Here is a 15,003-nt window from a genome sequence, read left to right as displayed (position 1 = left end):
TACAGTGCAGATATAAAATGTACAATAACTTCTAGCAAAGTGAAAAATTTAAATTAATAAATTGCTACAATTCGAGTGAATATATCCATTCCATAAAACAATCTTCATAAAAAGTGGTTTGTTATGTTGTCCCAGAACGTAACGTGAACATTAGTTGCATGGCATGTAGCAGTCAGACTACCTATTATTATATACAATACATATTTCATTTATTATATACGAACAAGCATTCCTTCCTGTCTACTTAACGTCATGGTATGACAAAGAATTTGTTCTTTTCAACAAACCAGCATTGTAGTCCCCAAGGCAAAGAAGAATGTCAGCTATCATAAATGTATCTGAACAGACTAGCACAAAATTTCGATTCATGCCTAATGTTAGACGGATTTTGTCTGTCAGATTTTCCAAATTGACCAAATAGCAAGGTATTTCAAAAATTCATATTTGATTCTACCCAATAGCATAGTGGGAGGGTCCGCCCTGGACAGCAAATGCCAGTGGGCAGCATTTTGAGAGGGTAAAAATAGAAAAAATAAATAAAAGCTAACAAAAAATCTGAAATTTTATACCAAAATGAGTCTTTAATGTTGTTAAAAAAAAAAAAAAAAAAAAAAAATCAGAACTTTTGGAGGCATCGGAATTAGAAAAATGTATCCCTATTTTCCAATTCCAAAACAGATTCTTTTAAATTTTTAACTTAATTTTTCGAAAAAAAGCAAAAAAGTCTGTAAATTTTCAATTTGCGGCAGTTCTCTCACAAAAATAAATTTATGTGTAATTTATAAATAAATTTCTTTAAATTTTTTTTAAAAAAACGTACATGAAAATGATTTTATCATTTCATAAAATTTTCAGATTTTTAAATGTTTTTATTTAAATTTATAAAAAAAATGTTTTCTAAAATGTGTGACGATTTCTTTGATCTCATGCTTAAACACACATGGATCTCAAATGGCATCGATACAAGGTGTTTTTTCTCTTCAGGAGGCTCGACGTCTTAATAACAATATCATGAAGAAAATGCCAAAAAATTCGGACTTAACAACAACAAAAAAAGTAAATAAAAATAATTTTATCATTTCATAACATTTTCAGGTTTTCAAATGTTCTCATTTAAATTTATTATTTTATTTATTTGCGTAGTCAATATAATTTGAATTATATGTTTTCGTTTTGAAAAATATTTGGTTTCCTTTGTTCGTGTATCCAGTTTGCATTTATTTGTTTACGTAGCCAGTTAATTTATTAATTTTGTTAAAAAATAATTTGAATAATATGTTTCTGTTTTGAAAAATCTTTGGTTTTCTTTCACAACAACTGTATATGTATAAGAGTTTTGAAAAAAATCTTTGGTTTTCTTTCATGACGACTGTATATATATAAGAGTACTATAATAAGATGAAAGTCCAGGACTAATAGTAACAGTCTAAAATTAGATCCTTGATTGACATTCCATGAAAATAAATATTTTGAGGGCTTCCTGGAATTTTGAAAGTTATCAAATGCCAGCAGAGGGCCAGAGGGAGGTAAAAACAGTTGCTACGCCACTGATTCTGCTTTACTAATTTTTATTTATTATTGTTAAACCATGTTTGTGTAATACACAAACAACTTTTAAAACTGTATTTAGTTTCTAATTATTTGCATTATTCTGGCGTGAAACATTATTAAAATGAAGACATTTTTAATTATAGCCTACAAAGCAAAAATTAGCTAATGTAATTAATAATAAAATCATTGTAGCTCTAATTTTAGCTATCAGCAAAACAATTATATATCTTTTCCAATAGCATATTCATTTCTTCTTCCATCTCTATATTAATAACATCTTATGTGACTTACATTATTAAAAGCTAAAATGACATTACTGAATCCCAAGCAATGTCAGTTAGAATGTTCGACTTGTTAGTCATTTGTATCCTTCCAAACTATCTTGCCAGAGTTATAAATTTAGCATGAAGTATAAAACAATTTTAAAAAAGAAAAAAAAAAATGGGGGAGGGCAATACAAATCTTAGTACTACTAAACATTAACACTTGCAGATTTAAATTTGTAATGAGGCAACCTTTGTATGGTACAGGATTTTTACAGTAAAGCTATTAAATGAACAATGAAATTGTTAATTATATATATATTAGGAAACAACTTAATTGTTGCAAATAGAGATTAAAGTAGACGTCTTTTTTTCATAAAATACAAGTCACTCTAATATTGTGAACCTGCATTTGCATATATAGGCTATGGTTGTTCATTAGATATTTTCATGCAAATTCAGTGCTTGATTTCAACATTGACTATAGGGTTAATTATGTGCTCTCTCTGTCACTGCTGGAACAAAAAGATTTTCCTCCTAAACAAAATTATAATTGAAGTTTAAAACGAGCAACAGTATTTGATCTAGAGGTTACAATGATACCTGGTTTCTCTACCAAACAATACACTTGCAAGAAAAAAAAATAAATAAATAAACTGAACACAAATAGTCCATCAGCTTAAAGCCCATCCGTTTCTGAAATGCAAAAAATCCAACTGATCATCTCTGCCTGTCTTGCTAAAATATGTATAAATATATAATATAAGAAAAGTATATACACTTCCTTTTCATCATTATTGTATTATGAAAAAAAAAAAAAAATGAAAATTAAACATGTAAAATTGTAGAAATGATCATGCAAAAATAGAAACCTAAATCACATTTTTAAAAGGGAGTTGCAAAAAGCATACATTTTTTTTCTGTACAATTTGAATTATTTGGACTTCTGTTCTCATCTTGGATGTTATTCTCACGTTTCAGCCGATGTAACATCCAACCTTTCTTGATTAAACCTTTATTTAATCTGTGGGACGTAGACTGCTTTCATTCGATCAATTAGGTAGAGGTCTTAAGTAATTGTTAATTATAATGAGGGAAAATGTTCCCCTGTGGATTAAATAAAGATTTTGGTTTAAAATTCCATACAAATTCTCAAGTTAAACAAACTGAAACAGAAGAAGGTTGTAGATTACACTGGTGAAAATGCTGAGAAAACAAAATCCAGGATGAAAATATTGAGCAAAACTGTAACCAAACAATTACGGAAAAACTTTGAGGTGTCAAGTGTGTTGGGATAACCGTGTAAAAATCTAAATTAATAACAGGAACTATGTCCACGTGTTGACCAGGAAAACTGAGGAAACTAAGATCGCAACACTCAGAAGTAGATTGATCCATTTCATTCAAATGATAAATCTTCATCCATGATTTAAAAATTTGTAAAATGTTAGGGAAAGGGAGGGGGAGATAGTCACTGACTTGTTTGCTTAGCCACGGTGTGTATGAAGTGGAGGCGAGACTTTGATTTTAATTTATAACGAGCCTAAGTGCCCAGCGTTGCCCGGGTGTTTGTAAGTGTGTGTTGAGAAAAAAAAAAAAGTGGTAGCAGGCAGGCAGGCTTGAATCTGTGACGCAAAGGTGGAAAAGAAAGTGAAAAAAAAAATCAGAAGTTTTTGAGAAACATACGTACATATATACATACATTTAAACAGACTGGTGAGATTTATATAATAGAAGATGCAGAATTGGATCACAGCCCCCTGAAATTGACTCTTTTCATCAAAAATGCTATAATAAAATGAAAATAATCATTGAATTAAAATACAATAAAATAGTGAATTAATGAGATGTCATTTTGCAATGCAATATGTAAAATTAATTAACCTCAAGATGTCAATTGCATACTCATCATCAGTATATTCCATTTTGAATATGAATCTAGCATTTTAATCTCAAACTAGCGTAACGTTAGAGATGATTTGAGGGTTACTAACACAAATTTGATATTAAAACAGATTTTCCAATGAAAATAATCTCAAATCTAAAAATCATGTGTTATGTTTGTATTAATTTTTTTTCCTATTTAACTTGCGGGTGGTAATCAAAAGACAGTTGCTGTAAGCAACTTTTTAATTAATGACCTATAATTGTTTTTGACTTGGATAAGGATTAGCTGAGTGACAACCTGTTAAAGGATACTTGATATTCAAAGTGTCATTAGATCAAAAGGAACGATTACAAGTCAGGCAATGGAGATGAGCCAGAAAATAGCAATAGATACTAGAGTCAAATATTGAATGGTATTACTAGACTTGACGTCAGCTCAGTCTAATAATACTAAATCAGCAACGACAAATTGCAAATACATGTATTATTACATAGTACAGACCAAAATTTTAGTTTAATCTTCTATCTATCTATAATATAAAATTGAAAATGTGTGGGTGTTTGTGTGCGTGCAGTTTTTCTGTATGTCCGCCAAAGGCCCCCCCCCCCACTGCTTCTCGGCTTGCTCGCTCATTCTTATAACTTTTTGTATGCTACACAGATGATAATATCTTGCATTTATGAAACGTGATCGTAAAAATATTTTATTTTACCCGCTTTTATACAATGACGACAAAATTCGTGCTCTGAATTCGTTTGCTGCTGCTACTGCTGCTATGACCTAGGAAAACAACATTCGTTTTTAAATGCTCATTTTCGACTGATCAAGTCCCTGGCTTTCTGGCCTCTCAGTATGTCGTCAGATTATTAACCTCGAGGCTTCGGGTTCAAGCCTACCTCCCTCCCAAAACTTTTTTTTTTTTTTTTTTTTTAATTCGAGCTTTCTTTTTTGATCCACACACACACACACACCTCCAGGTACCCTCCCCCATCTGGTTCGAGTTTTTTTTTTTTTTTTTTTTTTTTTAACTTTTTTCTTTTTTGATCTAACCTCCCCCTCCAACACACACCTACAAACACCCGGGCAACGCCAGGTACCCCTCCCCCCATCGGATTCGAGCCTACCTCCCTCACGAAACTTTTTTTGCTGTTTTCTTGTTTTTTTTAATATTTGTTTTTGAGCCTTCTTTTTTAATCTACTCCCCCCCCACACACACACAGACACCTACAAAACCTGGGCAACATCGGGTACCCCCGCTAGTCTTCTTTATATATAAAGGCAAAATGTGTGTGACCATTTCGTGTATGTTTTGCAAAGGCTTTTCTCGCACACGGTAGGATTTGAGAATGCATGTAGTGTATAGATTTATTTACATCGACTTTTACAAAATTATTGCTATTTTGGCTTCTCGCGTGTTGATTAGGCTTTTTCGTATAAAAAGAGAAACTAATTCAAAGTTAACAAGTTCTCGGCATCGTGCTGGGAAACGTCCAGAAGCAATCAGCTTTGATCAATGTTGTATATCAGACAATTGCTATTCAATCTGGACAATTGGGAGCTGGTTTCCCCCTCCCCAACATCTGTTGGGGAAAAAAAGTCAAATTTGGGTAAACAAAACCAAACGCTGCCTCGCAACAAAAGTTTATTGCGTGACTTCTATTTGACCTTCTTAATTAGGTCAAATCGAAGGAGCAGAGTTAACTTTTATTGCAGACATCTGTTTTTAATAGTTAAATAAATTCAAACGTGTCTCCGTTGTATGTCACGGTGGCCCAATGGTTAACGTCGCATGGTTTTTTTTTCACACTTTAATTTCAAACTTTGCCTCAGAGTTCGGGTTCGATCCTTATACTCACCCACCACAACGGAGTTTTGATTTACCTCAAAACACCCGGGCATCGCTGGGTACCCACCGCTAGTCTAATATATAAAAGACAAAATGTGTGTGTGTTTGTATGTATCGCAAAAACTTTCGACACAGGTGATGGAACCTGACCATTTCAGTATAGTTTTAAACCTCGGCCTTTCGGACGACAAATATCGAAAAATTGGACAAAAACACTCATTCCTTCACCCTCAACTCAGCAGTTTTCTACAAGGAGGGGTTGGTTTTTCTGCCAAAATTATTACAAAATCATCGTCTCCTTTTGATTGACTAGCCTTAATTTCAACGTGCATGACTCCCGGTTTTGCCATGGGTGCATTGACAAAGACGTTACATGTTTTTTTTTCACCTTTTCCTTCTTTGCCTGCCTACTACCACTTTTTATTTTTTTGAAGCACTTCTCTCCATCCAAAATGCCTACCATTTTGATTCTACTACTTTTTTTTTGGGGGGGGGGTACTTACTCGACATACCTGGGCAACGCCGGGTACCCCCACTAGTTGTATATAAAATTTTTTAATAGATCTTTTCAAAACAATGACCCCAAATTAATTTTGGTACCTTAATTAACAATCCAAATTATGGCTGTTTAAAGTTGTAAAATTTGTCGTCCAGAAAATCATTTTCACAGTGGATAACTACAAATACAGGTTTTGAACAAAACAAATGTAATCATATGATAAATGAAAGTTAATTCTAATGGAAGCAATAATTATCAGATCAAGCCAGTCTAAACATTGAGCCAGATCTCATTTCTCAAAAAATATACAAAATCAACATAGAACTGACTGTGCATATAAAATTCATTTCAACAGCTAACACATTGTAGTTTCTTAGTATGATTCATAGAATAGTAAACATCAAGCTAGATTTATTTTTTATTTAATAGTAAAAAAAAGGGAACAGATGAGAATGTGGGTCCCCCTTTACAAGTAAATAAATCTGTTCTGGCAGAAATGTACTTTTACCATGATTCATGTTTGTGCAAAATTTCCAAAAAATTTAAGGAGTGGTTGTTGAGAAAAGTGTGAGCAGACAAATGGATGAACGATTTTGAGGCAATTTAACTCCTAATGCCCCTAAGGTGGGGCAACCAGAGTTATCCTGGAAAATCCATTCTAGCAAAAATTTACTTTCACCATGACTAATGTTTGTGCAAAATTTTTTTAAAAAATCCAAGACATGATTATTAAGAAAAGTGTGAACAAACGAACGAGAGTGAATCACTAGATCCAATCCCTCCTTTGTCAGGAGATCAAAAAATAAATAACATTTGGAATATGTAAAACCAGATGGAAACGATATTACAATAAGATAAAAATTCACAAAACTTTTCAACTTGGATTTTTTTGTGAGCAACAATTTAAAACCCTTTTGAAAAGTTGGATTTTATTTATAGATGCATAGAGATAAAGAATGTTGTGCACATTAAGTTGAAACTAGTAACCTACTTTTAAGATAAAAATTATTCATAGCACAAGAGAAATAATTGACATTTATAAAAAGATTAAATCTTGTTTACAACCAAAAGCAAAATAACCCATACAATAAACAAGTTGTAATTGAGAATTTCAGTACATTTTTTTGCATGCAAAACAGGTTAATTTGTGATACCGACTGCACAAAACTAAACTGATCAGACTGTCAGATGTTTTAGTGAATGTCAAGAGAGTTGAGGAACAAAAAGATGATTCAAAAGGTAAAAAATAATGGGTTCATTAGATTCTGCAGTTGTTTGTAAATCTTAAAAATTTCATTAAAATTGGCTGATTTCTTGAATTTTAGTGAATTTTTAATTGAAAGGAGGGGTCAAAATGTTTATACATTTTACGGATCGGCCATTCAGTTTACATGTCTCTCATGTTGTAAAGTAGGGGTTGAAAGATGAAGGTGCCAATCAACCGTACAACTAAGAAGGTAGACACAATGCAAATAGGTAACGGCAATAGCAAAGAGATGACAAACACAGATAATCATTAAAAACGATATATATTGTGTGACTTTTCTAACTGAAAATATAACTGAAATGAAAGTTGAATGGAATAACTCCTAGTGTTGATCACTAGGTACGGTAGCAGCTGTATAGGAGGGCTGAGGGGGACTGATGTTTTGATTTCTCGTACATCGGCCTTTTCCTTTGTCTTCTCTACTAGTTGCTTGAGGGTGGATCAAAAGGTGAAGGTGTCAATCAACTGTACAACTAATGTAGATGCAAGGCAAAAAGGTAACAGTAATAGCAAAGCAATAACAAACACAGATGATTCGTTAAAGATGATAGATATCAGGTTTTATTTACCAAGAGAAAATGCTAAATCATATGGCAATGGGGATTGTGCATCAGGATCATTGAGAGCGAGAATGGGTGTTTCGCAAGGTTGAAATTTGTACGTCTCTAGGTGGGATGATGTGCCTCTGGTTAGTCCAGGTGTTGTAGACGGGATCCGATGTTGGAAAGGGTAGTCAGATGTTGACTGGATGCTGGAGGAGTGAGCTAGAAACTGCTGAAAGTTGCAGAGATGAACTGAAGGCTGCCAGAGTCACTGGAAGCTGTAGGAATGAGCTGGAGTTTTCAGAAGTTGTTGACTGTAGAAGGGCATGTCAAAGTCGGGATTTGGGAGTCTCCTCGCTCCTAAGCCCTAGTTAGGATTTTTGCCAATAAAGTCACTCACTTTATGAAAAATCATTCATGTTACAAGAATGGTGTTGATAAACAAAAACAAAAAAAAAACAAAAAAATGGCTATAATTAATTCCCAACCAGATTTCTTACAGTCAAATGTGTCTTGGGTATTTATTGACTATGTTTATATTAATTTCAGTTCAAAATTAAAACTGTTTTTGTTTAGTTGTAAAAAGTTAATACTTACAAACACAGATACTGACAATCCTCAAAGTCACCCCTAGCATGTGTGTAAAACGTAAAAGTTTTTGCTTTTTTTCTTTGTGGCTGAAACAAACGGAAGTTGTTACTACTTTTAGCACACATGCTAGGGGTGACTTTGAGGATTGTCAGTATCTGCCAACAGCATATCTGTGTTTGTTTACAAAAATGGGAGTGGCAATCTTACACACCATACACTAGTAATATACATCAAAAACATGAGATATGTTGAACAAATCCAGATGAATAATTCATGAGGATATAATAAATAACGTTCTAAATAATGCTAAGAAGTGCAAATGTACTTGGCTAAAAAATGAGAGAAAAAAAAATATTAAGTCTGGCTCCCACCTCTCATACAACCTTAAAATCTAAGCCTCCCATTATTAAATCATTAACAATATACTAAAAAACTTTAACTTATTACTAGCAGGGAGACCCGACATTGCTTGACTGAATGAGAATCAACAAATGTTTCATCCTCCCCTATTTTATTGTCATCGAAATCGGTGAAATCTACCATTTTTTAATGAAATCAATTAATTGCCTGGTCTAGTTAGGGACCAATCATGCTACATTGGGATGAATCTTCACATGCCTACCCACAGTGACTTAGTTCATAATACATTGTAGTCTACATTGCACTGTAGAGAATCTACTGTTGATTTTATAAAATTATTTTTATATAATGGTTTGAATTAAAGTTTAAAATGCAAAAGTCAAGTATCGTGTTCCAAACAGAAACATTCAATTTCAATGTGCCTCTGTCATATCAAAGAACCTATTGTTGATTTTATACATCGGGCCTTTCTTTAAAGCCTGGCATATAAAATCAACAGTAGATTCTTTGATATGATAGAGGTGCATTCAGATTGAATGCTTGTGTGGTTAGAAAACTTCTCAGATTCATTTGTGATGTTAGGCTGTATAAGGCGTTATTTTTAGTCAAAATCGCCTGTTCCTTCTTCATCAGACTTTTTGATTATTGATACTTATCAAAGACATTCTGATACAAAACCCATCTAAGAATACTGCCAGGCATATAAAGTACTTTTGTGTAAAATTTAAAAATCAGCCTAGCCATTTAGAAATCCATAGTTAACAAATTCTCATTCACAGACTCACACAGTTCCTTTTATATAATGATAGAGAAGAGATAGAGTTAAAGATATTTAGTTTCAACATCTGCTTTACATGTTCGCATGTGTTGGATGGATTTTAAAAATTGATTTCCAAACTAATCAATCTCTTGCCAGATTTTATATCTTTCAAATCCACTATGGAAGGCAGAAATTACTGAGGATACAAATAAAAAACACTCAGCATTCCTATCCCGTTGCGGTTAACCACCCGATGATGGCTAGAGGAATAGTTGGCCGAAACATTGTGAAACAACAATAACTATGAAGATGCGGATGACAGTCCGCAAATAAATAAATATACACAATATCTATTTGCACTAAAAGTACATAAATTTCAATGCTTAGACACCATCATCGAGTGTCTAAGGTCTCTCTGTACAAAAGTTTGTCAGAATAACTTGGCATGAGGATACTTTCCCCTATAAGTAAACCCTGACCAAAAATTGAAAATAACATAGTATTCAAAGCCCCTCTCTCGCTATGGCCACACACTGGCTCACACAACTTTTTTACGTTACACCTTTTTCAAGCGATGTTGTTTCTAGTAAAAATACTAACATTCCATCAGACTAAATGAATTCTTGTCTAAGGATATCAGAAGACTATGAAAAAGATATACTATAAAATAGTTAACTGCTCAATTGCAGACATCAGAATTAATATTTTTTAATATCTCAACATAAAAACACTAAAATATTTATACATTTCACCCTGAAGTAAAATGAACAAAAAGCAAAACTCAGAGGAAAGAAAAATATATAAAGAAACCAATTATATTTAAAAGAATTTAGAATAAGGAAAAAAAAAATACACATTTCAAAAATGTGTATCTCAAAGGAATTTAAATATATTGGAACCAAAATAAAAATCTAAGATGGACACTTTGTTTTGAAAAGGCTTAGGACAAATGAAATTTCAGCATTTTTTTTTAATATTTATTTACTAAATTTTAAATAAACATTGAAATAAAATTGTGATGAATAGCTTAGGTTAAAAAATTCTATAAATAGATTGAATACATATGCAAGTGCTTTTGTGGCTGAATTAAAGTGCATTCTGACTATGAGAACAGTTTCTTTGCGGAAACTTGTTAAAATCCTATTAAAAGCTACATTTTACTCAATTTTCAATGATTTTATTGTACATAATTTAAGGTGGCTAAGTGGTTAACAACAAAGATTAAAAACTTGGGGGTGCTAAGTTCAAATCCAGGTTTTTCACAGAAACAACTTTATTAAACCCATACCTGAACTCATGTCTGATCTAAAGAAGAGATAAAAAAAAAACATTTGGTTGTTTTTAGTTTATGGCATATCAACCTTTCTAGATATTTAATGCCAGCAGTAGTTATTTGGGTATCACTTCCTATGCTTTAAGTTCATTGCACTTTACAATTGTTACTGTGCAAGTGATTACGACTGTGGTCTTTAGATTTTATGTAGAAACCGACTTGTTTTGTTTTTAGGAAGGGCACTTTGATAGCTTTTTATTATTTCTTTCTTTTTATATAGTTCAATAAGGTTGCATGTATTAGAAAAGGTTTATTTGAAAAAGGTCATTCAGTGATAACGCTTCACTTTTTTTCGTTTTTACTTCAGTATAAGTTCTCAGAAATCAAGGGGCTCCTTTCTGGGGCCAATGCTTGATACCTTTATGATATGCATTCAAGTTTTCCATTAAACTTCTTTTACCTCTCAAATGTTGAGTTAATGAAGAAGTGAACATTAATTGTGCTCTCTCCATTTGATCAATTAACTATGATATAGCATTTCTTCTGGTCTCCTGCTCTTACTGAATTCCAGTCCGGTGGAGTATCCAGACTAGTACTGTTACTGGAGGCAACGTCACTTGGGGAAGGTACACCATTCTTTGTATAAGCCAGTGTGTAGCTATATCAAAGGGCTTTTATTTGTGCTTTGAATACCATGTTATTTTGAATATTTGTTTTTGATGAGTGTTTAATTGTAGCGAAAAGTATCTTTATGTCAAGTTGTCTTGAAAAATCTCTGTACAGAAAAACTTTCATCACTCGAGAATGGTCTCTCACGGGCATTCTGACAAATCTTCCAAGTTTTGAAAACTTTAGAACATAATTGGCAAATTTTTGTTGTTGCAATTAGGCTTATCACAACAAAGATGAAAAAAATTACTGTGGCCGACTTTGAAAAGATTGACATAAAAATTAGTAAACACTGATTTTTTATGGTTAAATAAAGTTAAGTTTTATCTCTTCCTTAGGAACGTGTGAAAGCAAGTTTTAATTCTTAAGTAGGTTTTTAAAATGTTACTTTATTTAATAAAAACAGAATTTTATTTGCACCTCTCAACTAAGTATTTTAAAAGAACAATACCTTTCTCCCTTTATGTATTCAAGTTATCTTATATACAAAGTACAGTAAGACTATATAATGTAAGACTATTTCATTGATCTTAATAGATCAATTAACAAAAGCTATATACATAACATTCAAGTAATTTATGCCAAATATTAGTTTGTTCTTAAAAACAAGAATTTTATCTTCAGTTAATTTCATTGTTTTTTTTAATCTTTTCAATATTTTATTTCTGATTAGAAATAAATAAAAGTGAAAGGAGCCTTTACCCTCTCACTTTTATCTACTTTTACTGTGCTCATGAATTCAGATACAATTTTTCATAATTATTAGGATAGTAATAGGGATTTCATTCATTTAATTTTTACTTGCATTTTTTTATAAGTTGCTTCATGGTTCAGCCGAGTTGACTTAAACTATTAACTAAAAGTTTGGTGTTTCAAACTTATGTGGAACAAACTTTCATTTTTTTTTTTTAATATAAGAAATTTTTGTATCATACATCAATCTTTCTAAAATTGAACCAAACACTTACCTGCCACAATTATTTGTTAAAGAAATAAAATAAACTTTTTAAGGATCCTAAAATATCTCACATCAACATAATTTTGAAAAAGAAAAATCTAAATTGGTAGTTAAACCAAATTCTTTTTTCTTTGCATAGGAGTCACCACTTATCAAAGCCCGAATGCCACTCTCAAGGATAAGGGTTAACGAGTGCATGGTGGTCATTGGGATAACAGTGTATTAATAGTTAGTGGTGGAAATGGGATAGAAATGGATTATTGGGGGGGGGGGGCTCAATAAGAACTTGTTTACATTAGACTTGAAAATGATCATGTTGTAGTCAGCTGAAAAGTAGAACAGAGTTCCACAGGCAGGGAGAAAAACTTTGTTTATGGCATTTGCATTTATATTTAGATAGAGAGTGGGGAAAACTGTTGATGGTCATTGTAGTTAGACAAGTGTTTTCTGTGAAAGTTTGGCAAGGCAGGAGTACCATAGATGAGCACTTGCCATGAACATAATGATAGAGCAGAGACAGGCTCAGAATGTCTTTTCTGTGGGAAAGCGGTTGCAGAGAAGAAAAAAGGGCATCCCCTATTAAGTTTCAAAGCTGGTTTGGAATTTTTGTCAAAGCAGGATAGAGTGCCCTGAGCAGCTCATATATGGCAATAGTACACCATTTTAAGATGTATCCGACACTTATCAGGTAGAGGATTGCATCAAGAGTTAGATACCTTCTGGAACGGTGAAATGATGGAATCATTTTTAGGTGACCTTGGCAACAGATTTGATGCAAGTCTTCCATTTCAGGTCAAGAGTAAAGGTCAAACCCAGAAGTTTGTCAAAACAAGGAGCCTCTTTTAGACGAGAGCCATTCATATCAATTTGGATCAAGTGAGGGTCAGAGCATTTATAGTGCAAAGATAAAAGCTTGGTTTTGGGTGCATTAAAATTAATCAGCCACTTTTTACCCATTGCATCACATACTCAAGGTTTGAGGAGAGAGACACAGAGAAATCTTGGTCCTTGTTGGCCTTTGACCGTAATGTCATCTGTGTATATGTCGACAAATGAACTTAGAATGCGATTTGGGAGATCATTGATGAAGATAAGGAAGAGAATTGGTTACGTTGATATTTTGAGCTTCAGACTTTTGTCCATCGACAACTTCTTGTATAAACCTATCGGAGAGAAAAAATTTGATGGTTGAGAAGACATTTCCAGATATTCCATGGCTGGAAATCTTGTGAAGTAGACTTTTATGCCAAGCCCTATCAAACTCCTTTGATATGTCAAGAGCTATTGCATTTGAGAGGAAACCCCCATCAATAGATTCACTGATCCTATGTGAAATTTGAGTCAGTACATCAGCTGTAGATCTCATTGGACAGAAACCATATTATGTGAAAATATTTATGCAATTAAAATGTCAACATTTTATGAGACGTCTGATCATTTTATTGCAAAACGAATTTTAAAATATCTTCAGTGAATTAGCTTTCCAAAAATATGTTTTCTTATAAGAAATTAAGAGAAAAGACAAAAAAGGCAGTGGAGTCATAAACAAAACAAAAATGAAAGTAAAAAGACTTCTGAACAACACTGAATAAATACAATTTGATTTGAATCATCTATTAATTAAATTAAACCAACATACAAATAGCCAATGCATAATTCAACTGAGAATCTCATTAATCCTTATGCTGAAATGGCCTTTGTCTTTGTTAAATATTAAAGCAGTATTCACGCTAGATGGTTTTAACCAGCTATCCTGAAGGAGGAAGTTTCATGGGAATATCAAATTCACAAGCTGTCCCCAGTCACATCAATGTCCCCATCTGGGGAGATGACATTCGGTTTTTGCAAGGTGTCAACATCCTCCTATACACAGTGTCTAGTACCCCCAAATGGTTACCTATCTGAAACTGACCAGGCTCAACATTGCTCAACTTGTTAAGTGATCATCATGAATATTAAAAAAAAAAAGTTGAATGTAAAAGTAACTTTTTTAAGTAAACATTACTACTGATGACAAAAATTATTTTAAAGGAAAAGCATTTAGGAAAGAAATCAAAGATATTTTTTGATTTACCTATGCATTCGTGCCATATTTGAATTAAAAAGATTAAATATTTAATATTAAAAGATTAGCATGTTGACTTGTTTTGAATATTGGTTGCAAGTGACCAGTAATAAGTGAAAGCCATATTGCTTTTTCAGGAAGTAAAGGTACCAGATCAGACTAGAAATGTGGCCGTCATATTAAAAGAACCCGTTTTTAATTTAATGGTTTAAATTAAAATAATATCCGGCCCAATCTAGTACCTTACTTCCTAAAAGACGCAAGATCGCTATCACTGTAGACATGTTTGTATTTTAGATTGAATATTAAATTTTTTTAACATAAATAGATCACAAATTGTTTTAGATTGTTTTTCCTAATAAGCTACGTCACCAACATTTACAAATGTCAAAAAAATCTAAGTAACTTGTTTTTGAATCAGAACAAGATGTAACTTTTTGTGAAACATTCTTAACTTAACATTCTATATCT

General features: G+C 32.5%; 1 protein-coding gene across 3 annotated transcripts in view; it reads right to left on the bottom strand.

Moving 5' to 3' along the window:
• Window positions 1-15,003, bottom strand: part of LOC145248954 (acyl-coenzyme A thioesterase 9, mitochondrial-like) — a 34,603-nt gene that overhangs the window by 12,352 nt on the left and 7,248 nt on the right. The window contains exon 2 of one of the 3 annotated variants that reach the window (XM_080110757.1): window positions 3,505-3,602. The exons of 1 other annotated variant lie outside the window; for it this stretch is intronic. The gene's annotated coding sequence lies outside the window, so the exon portion shown is untranslated. The remainder of the gene's footprint in view (window positions 1-3,504; window positions 3,603-15,003) is intronic. One more of the 3 variants, XM_080110756.1, reaches the window with a different exon arrangement.

Source organism: Euprymna scolopes, chromosome 27, assembly GCF_053919585.1.
Source record: "Euprymna scolopes isolate OS-2025 chromosome 27, ASM5391958v1, whole genome shotgun sequence".
Taxonomy (NCBI): Eukaryota; Metazoa; Mollusca; class Cephalopoda; order Sepiida; family Sepiolidae; genus Euprymna; species Euprymna scolopes.
This window is presented reverse-complemented; position numbering and strand designations above follow the sequence as displayed.